The sequence below is a fragment of the Sinohyriopsis cumingii genome, chromosome 16, assembly GCF_028554795.1.
Source record: "Sinohyriopsis cumingii isolate HCF-2022 chromosome 16, ASM2855479v2, whole genome shotgun sequence".
Lineage (NCBI taxonomy): Eukaryota > Metazoa > Mollusca > Bivalvia > Unionida > Unionidae > Sinohyriopsis > Sinohyriopsis cumingii.
This window is the reverse complement of record NC_142976.1, coordinates 29,578,717-29,600,507: the sequence shown is the minus strand read 5'-3', so window position 1 is coordinate 29,600,507 and position 21,791 is coordinate 29,578,717. Positions and strand designations below refer to the sequence as shown.

At 34.7% G+C, this 21,791-nt stretch overlaps 1 protein-coding gene across 1 annotated transcript in view; it reads right to left on the bottom strand.

Moving 5' to 3' along the window:
• Nucleotides 1-21,791, bottom strand: part of LOC149780127 (tudor domain-containing protein 5-like) — a 222,523-nt gene that overhangs the window by 54,467 nt on the left and 146,265 nt on the right. The window lies entirely within an intron of this gene.

Genomic DNA, 21,791 nt, shown 5'->3' with positions numbered 1-21,791 from the left:
GTGGTTTATATTAATGACTTAACAAATTTATTAGAAGGATAGTAGTACTCTAAGTGAAACATTTAAGTAGAAGGACAGTAGGAAGTAAAACCTTTCTGAAAGGACTATAATAGCCAACTATCTCCAACAATTCTAACATTACAATAGATCTGGACAGTAAAGAGGTAAAATCATTACATTGAGCAACAAGACAATTCTATAGGTAAGTTTTAAAACATGTTCTGTGCAAAATATTTGAGAAATGTTTTGGGAATTTCTCATCTATGTTACATAAAACAGAGTCGAGTATCAGGTCCGTTTCTTTTACTTTCATGATCTGCATGGACTGTAATGTATCTGGTCTGCCCACTGTAATTTTGTGAATCGGCATGTATCAGGTCCGTTTGCTTTATTCATCATCTGTATGGGCTGGGTGTATCAGGTCTCTTCACTGTAATTTTGTAACGTATCAGGTCTGTTTGCTTTATTCATGATCTGTGTGGACTGGCATGCATCTGTTCATTGTAATTTTATGAATGGGCATATATCAGGTTTATTGCTTACATTTCATGATCTGTGTGGACTGGCATGTATCAGGACTGTTTGCTGATTTGTATGGACTGAATGTATCAAATATCAAGTCTGTTTGCCGTAATTTTGTGATCTGAGTGTACAAGTATGTATCAGGTCCATTTGCTCTGTATCAGGTGTGTTTGCTTTAATTCTGTGATCTGTATCAATTTCAAGATCTGTATGGACTGGCTTGAATCAGGTCTGTTTGCTTTAAGTTCATAATCTGCAAAGGACTGGCATAACAAGGTCTGTTTGCTGATCTGTGTCGAGTTGCATGTGTGGTTCCTTTTCCATTATTGGTTTATGCTGATACCGTGTTGGTGGTACAGGTACAGTGTAGCTCAAAGAGACTGCTAAAGTTTCCATCTTCTTTATTGTGTTCCTCTACCTTATGCATTCCCTTCTTGCCAAATAAGGGGAAATTGGGCAATCTGTGGTCATATGTTCAATGGTTTATTGGAACTGGCTGCACTGTCGACACAATGGAGTGGTACCATCCTTCAACAATTCTGTTTTAAAATGAGCATGCATTAAACCTTTCAGCCGTTGTCCATACAGCCTTGTTTGCTTTGTTTTGGTGTGCCCTTTTCAGTTTCCATGGCTAAACACTATGCATCCAATTTTCTTCCTATCCATTTCCCAGTTGTTGCTCTAATGTTTCTTTTACTTTTAAGTTGTGTTTTCCGGCACAGATAAGTCATGCTCTTTTTATGACTTTACACTGTGACTGCTGTGGAATGTTTCTCCTTTTGCGAGTGAAAAATTCATTTCATCTTTAATCTGAAGGCAAAAATCAGTTGTTTTGTGCTTAGAAAGATTTTTTCATATTTTTATCAGGCCTCCTCCTCCTTCTCGCCTTGTGATGTCTGGTCTATGTATGGCAGCCTGGGGATTGTACCGTATCAATAAGAGTTTTCTTGCTTTTCAGTCAAATTTTTGTAGCTCTGACATTGTCCAGTTTATAACATTACAACTATATGTTGCTATAGGGACACTGAGTGCATTCTCATTTGCTGCATTAAGTTCACATCCTACAACAAGTCTTGCCCAACTCTAATATTTCTTATAGTTTCTTCATGGATCCATGGTGGATTTAATTTCTTTTTCATTAATTTCTAAATATTTGTGTAGTTCATGTTCTAATCTTTGATACTTAATGTCTATGTGAAGTTTAATAATGTCTGTGTAAAGTTTAATTATGTCTGTGTCAAGATTGATGAGTGATTCTGTTAGTTTTCCTTGCCTGATCTGCACACTTTTCAATACCAAATTCCATTCTGATATCCTTGCTGAATTCTTACACAGTGGGGAGAAGTGTTTCAAGCTGATCATACTCTTTTGCAAAAAGCTTAAAGTCAGCCATGAAAATGAGATAGGAAATATTCTTGTACAGTGTGTAACCATGTTCTTGTACAGTGTGTAACCATGTTCTTGTACAATGTGTAACCATGTTCTTTTACAGTGTGTAACCATGTTCTTGTAAAGTGTGCAAAGTGTGTAACTGCATTCTGTTTCATTTGATTGGGTGCATAATGAGCTAATGGCAATCAGATTCTGTTTCATTTGATTTGATGCCTAATGGGCTAATGGCAATCAGATTCTGTTTCATTCAATTGAATGCCTAATGGGCTAATGGCAATAAGATTCTGTTTCATTTGATTTGATGCCTAATGGGCTAATGGCAATCAGATTCTGTTTCATTCAATTGAATGCCTAATGGGCTAATGGCAATAAGATTCTGTTTCATTTGATTTGATGCCTAATGGGCTAATGGCAATCAGATTCTGTTTCATTCAATTGAATGCCTAATGGGCTAATGACAATAAGATTCTGTTTCATTTGATTTGATGCCTAATGGGCTAATGGCAATCAGATTCTGTTTCATTCAATTGAATGCCTAATGGGCTAATGGCAATAAGATTCTGTTTCATTTGATCTGACGCCTAATGGGCTAAAGGCATTTGATTAGGTGCTTAAAGGGTTAATGGCAAGGCAGAAGAGAAGCGCTGAGAATAAGTCTTGGTGAAATATACCACTTTTTACCCTAACATAGTCACTGCTAAACATTCCTTCAGTATGATTTAGAATAAGTTGGGTGTTCCACATTTCCACTGTTCTCTCCTTCAAGTTTCCCAGTGTTGGTGTTAGCTTATATATATGTAGGTCTTTGAGGACCCAGGAGTGGGGGACACTGTCAGAGGATTTCTGATAGTCAATTCAATAGGTTTCTTTCTTTTTGATCTCAAATTAGAAGTTGGTCTGAAAAACCATATGATTATGTCACATCCATTTTGTAAATTCCAGGGGATTTCCAGTTACCTGAAGAGACAATTTTTGTTCTTATTTCCTCAGATGTGATCCCTGACCATTTCTACTGCTTCAGGTTATTTGTTCATTTTTCTTTCTTCCCCAAATCCATTGAGCCTTTTCAAAAAGTTGCTTCTCATTTTCCTTTATGGCTCTCAAAAACATCTTGCTTCTTAAATGGGTATAAATTTTACTTCAATGTTCTTACTGCCTAGTTATCAGTAAAATTGTTGGCATTCTTCTTGTTTGACAACTTATTTCTTTGTCTAAGTCTGATCTGGACTATATATATGTTGTGTTTTCTCTTTCTTCTGTTATGCAGTCTTTGAGCTTGGATGCACCACTTCAGTGAGCACTTTGCTGTCACTGTGTTTCTCTTTTTTAATATTCATCTTCTGTGTCTTTCCTTCGTCTTCTTATTAGATTTTTTTGACATCTTGCCCAGTGATTCAGACATAATAATGGTTGCCCAGCGATTCAGACATAATATTGGTTGCCCAGTGATTCAGACATAATAATGGTTGCACAGTGATTCAGACATAATAATGGTTGCACAGTGATTCAGACATAATAATGGTTGCACAGTGATTCAGACATAATAATGGTTGCACAGTGATTCAGACATAATAATATCAGGCACCCTGTTGAAACCCATCTACCAGCCATGAGGTCGCACTACATTTCAGCAGTTGATGTTATTATTATTTAAACATCTCTATAAAATGTAACAAATGTTATTATTATTTAAACATCTCTATAAAATGTAATAAATGTTATTATTTAAACATCTCTATCAAATGTACAGGTTTAACAAATGTTTTTCCTAGTCCTCCTAACATGATAAGCAATTTGTAGCACTCTAAGTCCAGGATGGGAGTCTGATGGTAGTTCAGGTGGTTGAGTTTTGGACTTGTCCATGGGATAGGAGTTTTGCAACCCATGTAAGCCAGCCCAGGTCAGTGGACTTTGTGTCCTTGTGAAAGGCATTTAGGTTCCATTTCCTTGACATTATAAAGCCAATAATAAGTCTAAAGTGTCCAAACTAAATGTGCAGCCATTGCTATTAATTACCTGTGTATAGCATACACCCAACTGCCAAAAGCATAGACCTAGATCTGCCATATCGATTTACCCGTGTATAGCATACACCCAACTGCCAAAAGCATAGACCTAGATCTGCCATATCGATTTACCCGTGTATAGCATACACCCAACTGCCAAAAGCATAGACCTAGATCTGCCATACTGATTTACCTGTGTATAACAAACATTCAAATGCCAAAAGCATACACCTAGATCTACAATCATATTAGGCCCAGATATATCAGACATTGCTATTCACTTGAAATTTATATAAACTTATCCCTCATTATAACACTGTTAAAGGAAGTCATGAAATTGTACAGTGGTACATGGGAAGTAACCTTTTACTGGAGTACAATACACTGAGATTTTTCACTACAACATTGTCAGTTAAAGGAATCCATACAATTATAATATATGAGGTTGCCTTATACAGGGGTACATTAAACTGAGATCTCTCACTTCCACACTGTCTGTTAAATGAATCCATGCAATTGTAATATATGACATTGCCTTATATAGGAGTACATTAAACTGAGATCCCTCACTACATCATTGTTAAAGGAATCCATACAATTGTAATATATGAGGTTTCTTTACACTGGGGTACATTAAACTGAGATCACTCACTACATCATTGTTAAAGGAATCCATACAATTGTAATTGTAATATATGAGGTTGCTTTACACAGGGGTACATTAAACTGAGATCCCTCACTACAACACTGTTAAAGGAATCTATACAATTGTAATAAATGAAGTTACCTTATACAAAGGTACATTAAACATAGCATTACTATTTAATACATAATGTAGCATGATAATGCCTGCCTTATAAAAGGGATGGTGTTATACTAAGGCATCTTACAATGAGGGATCATTTGAATAAATACTGTACATTATAATCTGATACAGCTGTAAGAAAAAGGTAGATCTGACTCTACCATGCAGACAATTGGGTGTGTTTTAAAAAGGTAGATCTGGATTTTCCATGTAGACAATTGGGTGTTTTTTAAAAACTATGCTAAACACTACTGTTTTTAATTTCAAGCCCAACAGCAAATGTTGTTTGTTCTGCTGATTACTCATAGCAAACTTCATACACCCAGATTCGCCAATGCATTTAGCAATGGCAGATTCGGGTCTATGCAGTATGTAGTTGGACCCAACTTATAAGTGAGTATATATTGTACATGACTTTCTTAATGGGTCAATTTTTCCCCGTACCTTTCCTTAATACTGCTTTATTTAAAGGATATTGAATGGTTCTATGTTCAGGTTAAGCCATGGCATCTTAATCTAAACCTTTTGAAAACACAGTCTAAAGAAGGAGTCTCTTTGGGAGGATTAATCAGTCCATCAATATTCACTGATGAATGAGATATGAAAGATTCATTCAACTGAAGGAGAGTATTAAACTTGTTAAACTATATGCATCAATTCTGCCTAAGCAGTTTTCTAATAACATTAATGCTTCAGTGGGAGTGTAAGCTTTCTGAACTACTTACGACAGCCAGGGGAAACCGTTAACTATGCTTGGTACATTAGGCTGGTAATTTCATTCCACTCACAATAAATCATAGTGAGGTATCTACATGAAAATTGATTCAATATTAGCACAGACATGACATTTTAAAGGTAAATCCTAAATTAAAAAGAATATATGTCAATTTCTGACATTTATTGTTAACATAATTGGATAGTCCTTAAGCCAGTCGTTGGGAGGTTTTCTGCAACGACAGGAATCAGTGGGAAAAAAGAAGAGAAATCAAATCATATTATTGAAAACTGAGGAGTACACTGGAATATTTTCTGTAATAGGGTTGCACTGGATTAAAATGGATAAACATTAATCAGTCCATGATGGATGAGTGTGACAAGGTGAGGATACACTTTGTGTAATACCTGCTCTTTGCATGCAATCCAATGTTATCTCTCTCTCTCTACATGTACATCCTCTTTTTTTATTTTATATATCTTGTACAGTACCTTGCATTTTCACTGTTAAACTTATATAGTACTTCATGTTTACATTTATCTGGAAGGGGTTATATTCCTGAAGTTTTGCAGTGGAAAATTGCTGTTTTAAGTCTATTCAAGATGTGTGTTCCTCTTGTCTCAATCATGAAGGATCAGCGTTCAAATTTGAACAACTTAGTTTTGATTAGATGTGGTAGCTTGCTGCCGCATCCAATAGAATTCACAGACACAAAGCACTGAAATATCTGCTTGATCCGCCAAGGTGTAGATAGGGTTAACATATCAAAACCTTGGCTAGTGAAGATGTGCACCAGCTAGCCCAAGAAAAAAACAGTATCTCCATGGGGCAAAGAATTAATTGATTTCAATAACCCAGAAAGCTCTGGATGAGCAGAAACATTCCTATCACATTTCATATATCTGTGTCAAGTGGTTTCTCTTACCCAGACAGCCCATGATGCATAGAAACATGCCTATCACATTTCATGTCTCTATATCAAGCAGTTTCTATTACCCAGACTGACCATGATGCATAGGGACATGCCTACTACATTTAATTTTTCTACATCAAGTGCTTTCGATAACTCAGCTAGCCAAGAAGGTATACAGGAACATGCCTGCACATTCTGCTTAACCAGCCAGCCCAGGAGAGACTGAGGCATGAACAGAAGCACATCATGAGATCCACTTGCACAGCATCTGTGTGAACTTATTTATTTTCACTGGTATCAATTTCTATGATCTGCAAACAATTAAGTTTTAATCAGTACGGTACTTAAATCTGTCATCTGGGTAAGAGTTATTATTGTTTCTATAATAGAAAGAGTTACTATTGTTTCTATACTAGAAACAGTGCTGGATGTCATCTCTGGAAGAGCTGCTATTGTTTCTACAATAGAATCAGTGCTGAATGTCATCAGGGGAAGAGTTGCTATTGTTTCTACAATATAATCAGTGCTAGTTTTCATCTGGGGAAGTGCTACTATTGTTTTTACAACAGAATCAGTGCTGAATGTCATCTTGAGAAGAGTTGCTATTGTGTCTACAACAGAATCAGTTCTGGATGTCATCTGGGGAAGAGTTGAATTGTTTCTACAAAAGAATCAGTTATGATTGTCATCCTGGTAAGAGTTGATATTCCTACAATAGAATCAGTGCTGGATGTCATCTGGGGAAGAGTTGCTATTGTTTCTACAAAAGACAATTTGTTTGTCTGGGGAAGGGTTGCTATTGTTTCTACAGAAGAATCAGGGCTGGTTGTCATCTGGGGAAGGGATGCAATTGTTTCAACAGAAAGACAATTTCTGATTCTTGCCTGGGGGAAGAGTTATTATTGTTTCTACAAAAAGACAATTTCTGGTTGTTGTCTGGGTAAGGGTTCTTAATGTTTCTACAAAAGGATTGTTGGGTCTTTTAGTGTTTAGTTTGTAGCAACTACAAGGTCCATTGAAAAAATGGGATCAGATACAAATAATGAATCCAGTGTTTGAAAACAGAACTGAAACACTGGGTTTACTAGTCTTTCAAAAAATAGTTAACATTATTCTACATGCAGGTTTCTGACACCTAAATCAGAGGACACCTAAATCAGAGAAAAGTGCAATGTAGCCAATTACCTGTTTTACCAATCAACCAATTACGACTGGAATCTCTATCATGTGAATGTATACATAAAGAAAAGCATGAAAATAACAAGAGTCCTACTATTGTATGCACTGGTCAACAACAAGGAATGCAAGCAATTTTACATCTTATATTCTACCTGTAAATTGGAAAGGTGTATTTTAGACAATCATTTCCAGCTGAAGTCTCAAGGAAAGACAACAGTAAGTGTTACCCTCAAGACAAAAGTCTTTTCAAATCCAAGTTTATTATTTAGAATATAATTACAGCATTCCCTTAATATAAGGCCCTTAAATATACCATGGTTCCTGTTTTAAGGTATTTCATTATATCACGGTTCCTATTATAAGGCCCTTCCTTATACCATGGCTCATGCTACAAGGTCTTTCATTACACCATGGTTCCTGTTATAAGGCCCTTCATTATACCATGGTTCCTGTTATAAGGTCCTTCATTATACCACAGTTTCTGCTATAAGGCCTTTCATTATGCCACAGTTCCTGTTATAAGGCCCTTCATTATACCATGGCTCATTATAAGGCACTTCATTATACCATGGTTCTTGTTATCAGGCATGCATAGTCATGGTGTTTATTTTATTACAATGAGTGACCACTACATGTATCATGTACTCCATTATATGAGAGTCTCACTGTATAGTGGTATAATCTATGGCTATCATGGACAGTGATGTAATGAGTGACTACTCCACATATCATGTATCAGGACAGCTATAGAGTACACCTCCTGATAGTCTAATTGCCTTGGAGTGAAGTACATGATACAGTGTTATAATGAGTGACTACTCCATGTATCATATATCATGTATCAGGATAGCTATAGAGTACACCTCCTTATAGTCAGATTGCCTTGGAGTGAAGTACATGATACAGTGTTATAATGAGTGACTACTCCATGTATCATATATCATGATAGCTATAGAGTATACCTCCTTATAGTCAGATTGCCTTGGAGTGAAGTACATGATACAGTGTTATAATGAGTGACTACTCCATGTATCATATATCATGATAGCTATAGAGTATACCTCCTTATAGTCAGATTGCCTTGGAGTGAAGTACATGATACAGTGACTACTCCATGTATCATGTATTATGATAGCTATAGAGTATACCTCCTTATAGTCTGATTGCATTGGAGTGAAGTACATGATACAGTGTTATAATGAGTGACTACTCCATGTATCATGATAGCTATAGAATACACCTCCTGATAGTCTGGTTGCCTTGGAGTGAAGTACATGATACAGTGTTACAATGAGTGACTACTCCATGTATCATATATCATGATAGCTATAGAGTATACCTCCTTATAGTCAGATTGCCTTGGAGTGAAGTACATGATACAGTGTTACAATGAGTGACTACTCCATGTATCATGATAGCTATAGAATACACCTATACATGCAGTAGTCATTCAATATAACACTGTCCAAAGCCACAGAATATACCACCATATAGCTAGACTGAAAAATAAGCATTGACTTCAATTATTAAGAATAATGGGCATCACAAATGGCACATTACAAGCATATCTCATGACCTTTTCCCCATTAATGACCTTGACCTTTGAGCTATGGACTTACTATGCACCTGGGTAAAGTTTCAGTAAAATATATGTTTGGTAACATAATAACAACATGACTTGCATTATCCCTTGCTGTGACCTTGACCTTCCAGCACTTACAACCGAATATAAAAGTACCGGAGAGATCTATGCAGTGTTACAGTTTCATCCTATTTTCATTAGTTTGAAAGTTATGCTCATATATGGACTGAGGTCACATATCTATATTTTTACTTGTCATGACCTTTACCATGAAGCAGGGGGCATGACTCTAGTATGTGAAACACTGTCTAGTAATGATATATGACTGGTTCAAGTTTCAATAAAGTATCTTCAGTAGTTCAAAAATGATTACTGTAGACAAAGAGAAAAGAATAATAGTCTATCTGCCATTACCTTCATCTTGGGACAGGGCATGTGACTATGATGTGTGACATACTATCTAAGCATGAAATACAATTACCTTTAGTGGTTGAAAACTCCAGTTCAGGATACAATTAAAAGAACTACATTTTACCTTAATATGACCTTGACATTTTAGTTGGGACAAGCTTCATGGTTGAAAAGTTTTACTCTGGACATGCATACAATTCAAAGCATTACATCTTACTTTGCCATGACCTTGACCTTCTGGCAGGGGGTCATGAGACATACCATCTGTACATGATATATAAGTGGATAAATTTTCAATAAAATATCTTCTGTGATTGAAATGTTTTGATACGGACAAGGATACAAGTCTGAGTTACATAACCTTCACTTTTGGGCAGGGGAACTATCAATGTATGCAACACACCATCTAGTCACATTATATGCTTGGATAAAGATGGAATGAAAAATCTCGTTAACTATTAGAAATTATCAGACCAGACAAGTAAACCTTTTAGTGTTTGTTTTGAATGGGTGGTAAACGCCATAACACAGTATGCCTGACTAATAAGATAAAATCCACGACCAATTAGGACAACTATGTTACTGATGCTTTTTGGACTATCAATGAAAATCCACAACCAAATGAGACAACTATGTTACTGACCTTATCAGACTATCAATAAAAATCCACAACCAAATGGCACGACTATGTTACTCACCTTTTCTGACTACAAATTTTAATGTAAAAAGAATTGCATTTTAAAAGGTATGCTATAATGAATATACATCATTTCTGACTCATTGTAAAATTTTTACAGGATTTTCTGGAACCCTGGATTAATCCACTGATCATCTCAATACACTGGACCATTTGTTAAGTTGCGTCAGTTTAGGAAAGATGAATGACTCATATTACGATGAGGAATTCCAAGCATGGAGACAACAGAAAATCAAACATGCCAAGGGTAAATAGCTCTATCACACATGCTAAGGGTAAATAGCTTTATCATGCAATATTTAGCAATTTGCAAAAAGAAAAGCAATAATCCAGATCTGTTGGTGAGTACTACATGGGCAAATCAGGGTCTAGGCACACACATCAAACTACACATAGAATATTATACTCTGGCAGCAATGAGCTTTACAATGCCTGCAGCTGAGTGAGAATTATAGGCACACCATATTTATCGGATGAATGGCATATCCAAATTTTATTTTTTTTCCAAATATTTACCAAGTATATCTAATTCTGGATGGCCCGCTGATTTGTATTATTAGTAAGCATATTATTTTCATATCAGAGTGGAAGTAATTACAACATTGATTGTAGGATGTGCAAGTGTGAGATTCATGCATAGTTCTTCAAAAGTATACAAATAAACTACTTAAGCAAGATTTGAGCATCATATTTGCAAGCCCTACCTTATCTTCTCTTTTTATATCCCCCTGTTCATGTATTTAGAAAATTACTGCCTGTAACTAATGTACTGAAAATGGGGGCAGGTTTTTTTCTTTTAGAAAGATTTGTGCATCATATTTGCAAGCCCTACCTTAACTTCTGTTTAAAATGCCCTTGTATTTAGAAAATTACTGCCTGTAACTACTGTACTGAAAATGGGGAGGCAGGTTTTTTCTTTTAGAAAGATTTGTGCATCATATTTGCAAGCCCTACATTAACTTCTGTTTAAAATTCCCTTGTATTTAAAAAATTACTTTGTTTTAACTATCACCTAAAAGTAATGGTATAGGATTTTTGCAATCTATCACTTGCCAAAAGGTACATAACTCTTCCATCCTTTCATGCCTAAGGTACACAACTCTAACAGAGTTTTCATAACAAAAAGTACTTAAATCTACCATAAGTTTGCATGCCAAAAGGTATTTAACACTATTCTTTCATAAAAACTAAAAGATTTAATTTTTACTGCACTTGAAATGAGCCAAATAATTTTTATTTTGTGCGTTGCTGCAAAAATAAAAATAATTTATTTTGTCAGTGCCAAGGACAAATGTACTGTTAACTGTATATTGATACCAATTTTATAAAATAAATAAAAAGACTGTACTGAATTGACAGAGGTAATTAAAAAACTGCACTAAATTGACCAAGGTAATTTAGATTAATGACATGTAAAATCTATTCAATGAATTGACCAAGGTAATTAAGTTTAATGACATGTAAAATCTATTCACTGAATTGACTGAGGTAATTAAAAAACTGCACTGAATTTGACCAAGGTAATTAAGTTTACTAACATGTAAAATCTATTCACTGAATTGACAGAGGTAATTAAATTTAATGACATGTAAAATCTATTCACTGAATTGACAGAGGTAATTAAGTTTAATAATGTATAAAATCTATTCACTGAATTGACTGAGGCAATTAAAAAACTGCACTAAATTGACCAAGGTAAATTAAGTTTAATGACATGTAAAATCTATTCACTGAATTGACCAAGGTAATTAAGTTTAATGACATGTAAAATCTATCCACTGAATTAACCGAGGTAATTAAAAAACTGCACTGAACTGACCAAGGTAATTAAGTTTACTAACATGTAAAATCTATTCACTGAATTGACAGAGGTAATTAAGTTTAATGACATGTAAAATCTATTCACTGAATTGACCGAGGTAATTAAAAAATGCAATGAATTGACCAAGGTAATTAAGTCTAATGACATGTAAAATCTATTCACTGAATTGACCGAGGTAATTAAGTTTAATAATATATAAAATCTATTCACTGAATTGACCGAAGTAATTAAAAAATGCAATGAATTGACCAAGGTAATTAAGTCTAATGACATGTAAAATCTATTCACTGAATTGACCAAGGTAAATTAAGTTTAATGACATGTAAAATCTATTCACTGAATTGACCAAGGTAATTAAGTTTAATGACATGTAAAATCTATTCACTGAATTGACCGAGGTAATTAAAAAACTGCACTGAATTGACCAAGGTAATTAAGTTTACTAACATGTAAAATCTATTCAATGAATTGACAGAGGTAATTAAGTTTAATGACATGTAAAATCTATTCACTGAATTGACTGAGGTAATTAAAAAAATGCAATGAATTGACCAAGGTAATTAAGTTTAATGACATGTAAAATCTATTCACTGAATTGACTGAGGTAATTAAGTTTAATGACATGTAAAATCTATTCACTGAATTGACCGAGGTAATTAAAAAAATGCATGAATTGACCAAGGTAATTAAGTTTAATGACATGTAAAATCTATTCACTGAATTGACTGAGGTAATTAAGTTTAATGACATGTAAAATCTATTCACTCAACTGACCAAGGTAATTAAAAAACTACACTGAAATGACCGAGGTAATTATGTTTAATGATATGTAAAATCTTTTTACTGAATTCACCAATGTAATCAAGTTTAATGACATGAACAATCTGTTAAATATACCATGACATTGATTTTCAACAAGCTTATAAAAATTCTGAGCTCGAGTTTATTACCATCCAATCAAAGATGATGTTACAAGAGTCGAGATCTTTCCAATAAACTGAACATAGATCTCAAGCTCCAATAAAATCTCAGGCCTGAAGTTCATACAAGCTACAAGTCTGAGTCTTAGATTTAGTTTCAACCAATCATAAATTATGTTAATTTTGAAAAGTCATTTCTGATTGGCTGATAGTGCAAAATTAATCTCAAACTCAGAATTTAATGATCTACATGCATTCAGGCATATAATGTGATGGATGATTCGAATCTATACACATTACAAGTAAAACACAAAAGCAACACTGTATATCAGAAATTTTTTAAAATCCAGAATGATTTATCAACTTCACCCTTTAAATCCAGAATGATTCATCAATTGCCCAAATTCAATCCTCAAACTGATAAGGAATGATACATCAATTGCCTTCATTTAAATCCTGAATGATACATCAATTGCCTTCATTTAAATCCTGAATGATATATTAATTGCCCAAATTAAATCCTGAATGATACATCAGTTGCCCCATTTAAATCTGGAATGAAACATCAATTGCCCCAATTTAAATCCTGAATGATACATCAATTGCCCCATTTCAATTCTGAATGACACAATAATTGGCCCATTTCAATTTGGAATGATACATCAAATGCCCCTATATAAATACTGAATTATACATCTGATGCCCCAGTTTAAATACTGAATGATACATCAATTACACACATTTAAATTCTGAATGATAAAACAATTACACCCAATTAAATCCTGAATGATACATCAATTGCCCCATTTCAATTCTGAATAATACAACAATTACACCCATTTAAATTATGAATGATACAACAATTACACCCATTTAAATTATGAATGATACAACAATTACACCCATTTAAATTATGAATGATACAACAATTACACCCATTTAAATTATGAATGATACAACAATTACACCCATTTAAAAAATGCAGTTCTTGCTTGTGAAAGTGATGAATATAAGCAATATCATATGTACTTTTCAAACTCTGTGAAAACCTTTATTCATGTCTATGCATATAACTGACCATAACAAAGTTACATCTGGTTTTCATCCAATTTTACTGCCATGTTGTGACTTGAAACAGGATTGCAGCTCAATGACTGGAATGTACACCAACCACCTATACATATGGTATGAAATAACCAATGAAACTTGAATATGTCTGAACAACAGTCAAGAATGGGAAAATTATATAGAAAAGATGGGCTGAAAAAGTACACAATCGGTAATTGTCTAGAACACAATCAGTAATTGTCTATAACACAATCAGAAATTGTCTATAATGCAATCAGTTATTGTTTATAACGCAATCAGTTATTGTTTATAACACAATCAGTAATTGTCTATAACGCAATGAGTAATTGTCTATAACATAATGAGTAATTGTCTATAACACAACTGTCTATAACGCAATGAGTAACTGTCTATAACACACTGAGTAATTGTCTATAACACAACTGTCTATAATGCAATGAGTAATTGTCTATAACACAATGAGTAATTGTCTATAACACAACTGTCTATAATGCAATGAGTAATTGTCTATAACACAACTGTCTATAACGCAATGAGTAATTGTCTATAACACAATGAGTAATTGTCTATAACACAACTGTCTATAACGCAATGAGTAATTGTCTATAACACAATGAGTAATTGTCTATAATGCAGTGAGTAGATGTCTATTATGCAATGAGTAATTGTCTATATCACAATGAATAAATGTCTTTAACACAATGAATAATTGTCTATAAAACAATTAGTAATTGTCTATAATATGATCAGTAATGTCTGCAACACCATGAGTAATTGTCTATAATAACACGATCAGTAATTGTCTACAATAACACAATGAATAATTATCTATAATAACACAATGAATAATTATCTATAATAACACAATGAATAATTGTCTATAATAACACAATGAATAATTATCTATAATAACACAATGAATAATTATCTATAATAACACAATCAGTAATTGTCTACAATAACACAATGAATAATTATCTATAATAACACCATGAGTAATTGTCTATAATAACACAATCAGTAATTGTCTACAATAACACAATGAATAATTATCTATAATAACACAATCAGCAACTGTCTATAACATAATGAGTAAAAGTCATCAAATTTGCATAGACTGAAGATCATGTGATCCTCCTATAAAGCACAAAGAAAAGTATATGCTGGTGAATCATTTTTTTTCTCTCATTATGACACAATTAATGAGATAATATCATTCTTCCACAGCAGGAAGTCTGCTCAGTCATTCTATGGCATACTAGTTGTTTCCAAGGATTCACATTATTTTCATTGAGTTTATCACTGTGATATCAAAACTGCAAAGGTATTCTTCTTTCTTGTCATTTAATACAAGACAAACATCACATTTTTTATGCCCTATCTCCCTCAGGGTTTGAATTGCTACAACATACTTGGACATCAAGCAATGCCAAATGATGACACTGGTACGCTGCATGGTAAGCAATGATTTCACAAAGAAACATCTTCATGTTTTGGCAGCATACTGGTATTTACCAAATGAACAGGTTGGTAATGTGCAAGATCTTTTGTACTTTTTTTCTAGCCTTTAGGGCAAGTAGTTTTAATACAGTTATAAAACGATTGTAATCTACTGTACAATGAAGCCATTTTATACTGAACTCAGCAATATCTAAAGATCTATGTAAATAATGTAATAATTCACTACAAGGCCCTTCATTATAACACATATCCTGTTATAAGGCCCTTTATTATAATACTTCCTGTCATTAAGACCCTTTATTATAACATATTTCTTGTTATAAGACCCTTATAATACACACCCTGTTATAATAATAAAGCCCTTTATAACACACTTTCCGTTATTAGGACTAGACTGGTCATGGATTCAGTTTCCGTGCTAGAGAAATTATACATATAGCACTTGCTTATAACAATGCTGATTATTATAGCACAGTTCCTGTAATATGCATGTATCATCATGGACCCCATAGTGATCATAAAATTATATCATGTACTTCATTATAAGGTGATCTCACTATAAGGAGATACATGTATACTCTGGATTCCATGGATAGCATTATAATAACAGAGTACTGTATTGTGTACTCCATCATAAACTGGTCTCACTCCCATGGACAGCATTATCATGAGAGACTACTGTAAAAAAAGTAAAATTTTATTACAGGTCTGGGTGGAGGTGGGGAACTTCAAACTTTTCCATTATATAACAGAACTGAAGATGCCACAAAAATAAGCATGTGTTACTTGTTAACACAACCGTACAGTGACAGTAACTTGAACCTCTTGGCCAATAATATCAGGTGAAAATGTGTACTTGTTTCTGTACAGGTGCATTAGTTAGTAATTAATAATGCATGATCAATATCCAGTCAATTACCTGATTACTACTAGTAACTGAAAATGATTCAGGTGACAACATACCAATAAAGAAATGCCCACTTTTGTTAATCGAAATCAATAACACACATCAATAATCCATTTATTTATACTGGCTAATTCAATTAATATTTCACATGATTAAGCCTGGTAATTAAAGTAGATAAACTGCGTACTGTCTGACATGAAACTGGAAGCTGGTTTTGTTTGGTTTAGAGCTTTATGATACAATTAAGTTAATCAGTGCTAATTGCAATTAGCCTTGTCAAAGTAGACAGCATAGTTAATTGTCAACTTGGGCTGATACAATGGTAGGTTTCAAACCCACACCATTTGGGTTTTCAAGTCCAATATTAAGCACTGAGTCACCATGGAACCAGACTTTAGAATACTCAAGTCCAATATATTAAGCACCAAGTCACCATGGAACCAGACTTCAGAATATTCCACTCTCCATGCAAAGCACGAGTCACCATGAAACCAGACTTTAGAATATTCCACTCTACATGCAAAGCACATGTCACCATGGAACCAGGCTTTAGAATATTCCACTCTCCATGCAAAGGACGTGTCACCATGGAACTAGAATTTGGTATATTCCAAGACGGCAATGATCACTAGCTTCTATGACAATGAAAAGTATAAGGTCACTGAGACACGACATGTGGGTCACATTGAGCTACTTTTAAATTATTAGTTCCACCAGTCAATCATTGTTACTCAGTACCTCCATGTATTTACCTGGACTAAAGACCCAGTCACCAGATGTTGCCTGATGTGACTGATTGCACAATATGGTGAACATGTGGAGCAAGGTCCTACTGACAACTTCTCACAAAGTCCCTCTGACAAGATCCCACAATTTCCCACTGACAAGGTCCCACAAAGTCCCACTCAAAATATGAAGAGTATTATGTTATATTGTGACCATAATGCCATATTTTCAGCACATGATAGGCTGTACATGGCAGTTAAAATAACTGGTGGAGGATGAACCCCAAAAAACGCTGGGAACCACTGACTTATGGGAAGCTACTGGCAAGCTTTCTCACATATCCACATTGCAACTTAAACTCAAAAAGACAGAAGTGGGAATGAGTGATCTGTAATGGTTAGTGCTTTAGACCACTTGGCCACCAGGAATAACTTTCAGGTTTTATAACTCAAAAAGTATTTTTTGGATTTCATTAAAAAATGTTGAAGTTAGCTTACTGATTTTTAAAACAATATAATGTTTGTGCTATCAGGAAACATTTTCTTTTGTGACAAGGGGCAGGCAGGGTTAAAAGGGCAAACACTGGAAATATTAATACCACAGTGAAGTGAACTTGACTGACTACAGTACGATGGTAAAGAACTTCTCACAACTGATTTTATGAAATTTTCTACACTAATAAGCAGGGCATGATTATCTCTACCACAGTGACAAGTCAGTCAAACATTCAAAATTTCATAATAAAGTAAATCACACATATAATATTACTAATACTGAATGAAATGGGATACATGATCACCCTTGTCTTATACCCAGAACTATGACATACAGGACCTCTCAGTGAGGGACAGCTGTCTCTCTTAACATAGAACAATTTTGTACTAGTGAATGCTTGAATTTAATATGCTTGAAATATTACTATTTTCACCAGGGGTGCCCACAGAATTATTGGGGGGGGGGAGGGGTTGCAAACATGTAGTGGTCAGCTATTTTACAGATGCAGGCCAAACCGTGTTTAGAGGTGAAATCCAGGGGGAGGGGAGGCAAGTTCTGCCCACCCCTACCCTCGTTTGCCCCTATGTGTGGGCATCTATGTATTTCACTCACAATGGTAGTGTCAAGTGAATTCATAAACAAAGCAAGAACATAACTCTGCTGATCCTTTTTGGTAGTATGATAATAGCAGTCAACAGTAACAGTGCTATGTTACTGTATATTTGCAACTAGTAGAAGTGATCTCCCATAGAACTGGTAGAAATGATCTCCCATAGAACTGGTAGAAATGATTTCACATAAGAAATGATCTCCCACTGGACTGGTAGAAATGATCTCCCATAGAACTGTAGCTCCCATAGGACTGATAGAAATGAACTCAAATAGAACTGAAGAAATGATCTCCCACTGGACTGGTAGAAATGATCTCCCATAGAACTGTAGCTCCCATAGGACTGGTAGAAATGAACTCAAATAGAACTGAAGAAATGATCTCCCACTGGACTGGTAGAAATGATCTCCCATAGAACTGTAGCTCCCATAGGACTGGTAGAAATGAACTCAAATAGAACTGAAGAAATGATCTCCCATAGGACTGGTAGAAATGACCTCCCACAGGACTGGTAGAAATTAACTCCCAAGTGCTGTAATGAATTCAGTATGTCCCAAGTGCTGTAATGATTTCAGTATGTCCCAGGTGTTGTAAAGAATTCAGTATGTCCCAAGTGCCATAAAGAATTCAATATATCCCAGGTGCTGTAAAGAATTCAGTATGTCCTAGGTGCCATAAATAATTTGATATGTCTCGGGTGCTGTGTGCATCTAGTACAGTTCCATCACCAAAGGGGTGAAGTGCAAAATTATGCATTTCAAGTGCCACTGTTTTTATAAGCAAATTTGTGTCTTAAATGTTTGAGATGAAATTGAGAAGACAGATTTTCTTCAATATCATCTATAGAAAAACCAATTCAGTTAAATCTCCATAAGGGAAATTCAACTGTCAGCATAGGGTCTGGACAAAAATACTGAATTCTAAATTTTTCTTTAACACATTAACCCCTGGAGGTTTTTGTCATTTTTGCCTGAAAATCGAGTAGGAAATACATTTTGAAGCTGTTTCTGAATAGATCCGAAAACACCAAAATCCCTGGTGATCTTTCAATAACATACTGCCTAGTTGTGTTAGAAACATCATTTTTCATTGGCTATTTGACTTGCGCATGAGCAGAAGGGTAAAAGTTGGATTTTTTGTGGTTTTTTTTGCTAAATGGAGCCATTATTTTTGTATCAAAACCACTCTTTATTCCAAATGCCCATCTTATCCTACTTTTTGCAAAGGCTCATCCATCTGTTTGCAGTTCATACCAGTTTGCTTTAGATCTGAGACCCAAAAGTCTAAAATCGTAACACAAAATCGGATTCCAACCATGGGCGAATTTTGGGCAGAAAAAAGTCTAGTCCAAAAAATGAGATCTTTTTAATCTGTATTTTGTAGTGCAACTAGATATTCCAGATTATTTGGTATCATTGTAGACCTACATCTGTCTACCTTTCTATAATACCACCCACTTTAGTGTATCATGCATGACCATGACGCTACAGAGCTCGGCAGTAGGTTACTACCTCCTGCCCCGTTAAGTCGTCACTAGGAGTTAATGTGTTAAGCATTCTTGTATGAAAGTGAGTCTGGCTGATGTTTTTATTTCATCCTTGAAAAGGGAGCCTTTCTGACACACACCCTCCTGTAAGTTTGTTCATATTGTTATAATGTGTAAAAATTTAAATGCTGAATGAAAGTGAACCTGGCTGACATTTTTTTCTTCTCTGAAAAGTAAGCCTGGCTGACATTTTTTTCTGCTTGAAAATTTAGCCTGGCCAAGGATTTTTCTTTATATATTTAATGAAAGTGGGTTATGTTTACTTTTTTTGCTTGTTATAAGAGTTGGAATTTGCTTAAATGTCTCATATCCCTCACTATAATGCCCCTCACTACAGAACCTTACAGGACATAACAGAAGTACGGCCACAGACCTCACTACTAAGTACATCTGTATATCACCATCCCTCTTATAACATAGGTATGGTTATAGCTATCACTACAAAGTACCTCTGCATAGTACCATTCCTCTTATAACATGGGCATAATCACAAACCTCACTATACAGTACTTCTGTATAACAACATCCCTCCTGTAACATGAGCACAGTCATAGATCTCACTATAAAGTACCTCTGTATAACACCATTCCTCTTATAACATTGGTATAGTCATGGATCTCGCTATAAAATACCTCAGCATAGCACCATCACAGTTATAACATGGGTATAGTCAAAGATCTTACTATAAAGTACCCCTGTATAGCACCATCCTCTTATAACATGGGTACAGTCATTGATTCCAATTTTATACTGATCATGCCTCAGCATAATCTGACCTCATGTAAAATGCTTTTAAGGTTTCTCTTTAACTGAATTACAGTGTACTGAACAGCATAAATATAAAAACAGCTTACGTGCAAGTCCTCCACAAACTATGGTCAAGGAATATGGTCAAGAAATAAAGTTGTTATGCACACGTCATTTTGCTTCTTTCTATCAGTGAAGGTATGTTGTGTTTAATGGTATATCAGCACACTACTGGCTATAATGCAGTTGGTGAAGGTACATGCTCAAGAACTTTATTTTTTATGCAGCATTTTTTATTTGTTGAAGTGATCTTTACTTTTGGATCCCAAATTCACTACATGTGCAAGCTATCCGTAAATGTTGGTCCAGGTCTGTAATGTACAACTAAGTGTGGAAACCAATTTTCAGTCATAGTGATCTTTACCTTTGACTTGATGTCCCCAAAATCAATTGGCAGCATCTTCATCTGAGATGCAATCCATCCACAAAGTAAGGTCAAGGTGGACAGTACAGAACTATAGCTGTTGTGTGGAAATAAAACAGTAACAGATTCAACATCATAACCTTATATGCTCTGCCTTTTCATGTGTGTCAACTTTCAGAAAATATTCCAATATTTTTTGTCTTTTAGATCATTCTTTGTTGGTGAGAAATGAGAGAAAAATAATTCATCCTATGTAATGGCACGGAACAGAGAAATCCCACTCTCTCTATTATAACTTCAAGGCAGAATAACTCTGCAAAACCTTGTTCCTGACATCAAAATTCTGACCTTTAGGCATGATTTTCCCCAATGTGCACCTGTACATATGATGGATTCTGTTATTGCAACTGTCATAGGTCCTTACTAATATGCTTTATTATGTTTCAAATAAAAATATATAGATCAATTTAAGAAAAGTAACTTTCACACTTTAACCAATTAATTAATTTTTGTAACTCAAACACTGATATGTGTATGTAGTTAAACAGCTCCATCCATTTCAAGTACAGTAAGATCATGCCATTTTCACTCTCTTTTAATGTGTGTGTGTGTGTGTGTGTGTGCATACAAGTGCTGGAATTTTCCTATATCCACATTAATGCATACAAAAGGCATACCAATTAGTTTTTCACTTTTCAAAATGTATTCTATTTTATTATATAAGCCTGATTTCTGAAAGGTTTTACTCTGTGACTACTATTGAATATACAAGTCTCCTCAGAAGGTTCCCATTACTCATTCACTACTTTTGAATACACAAGT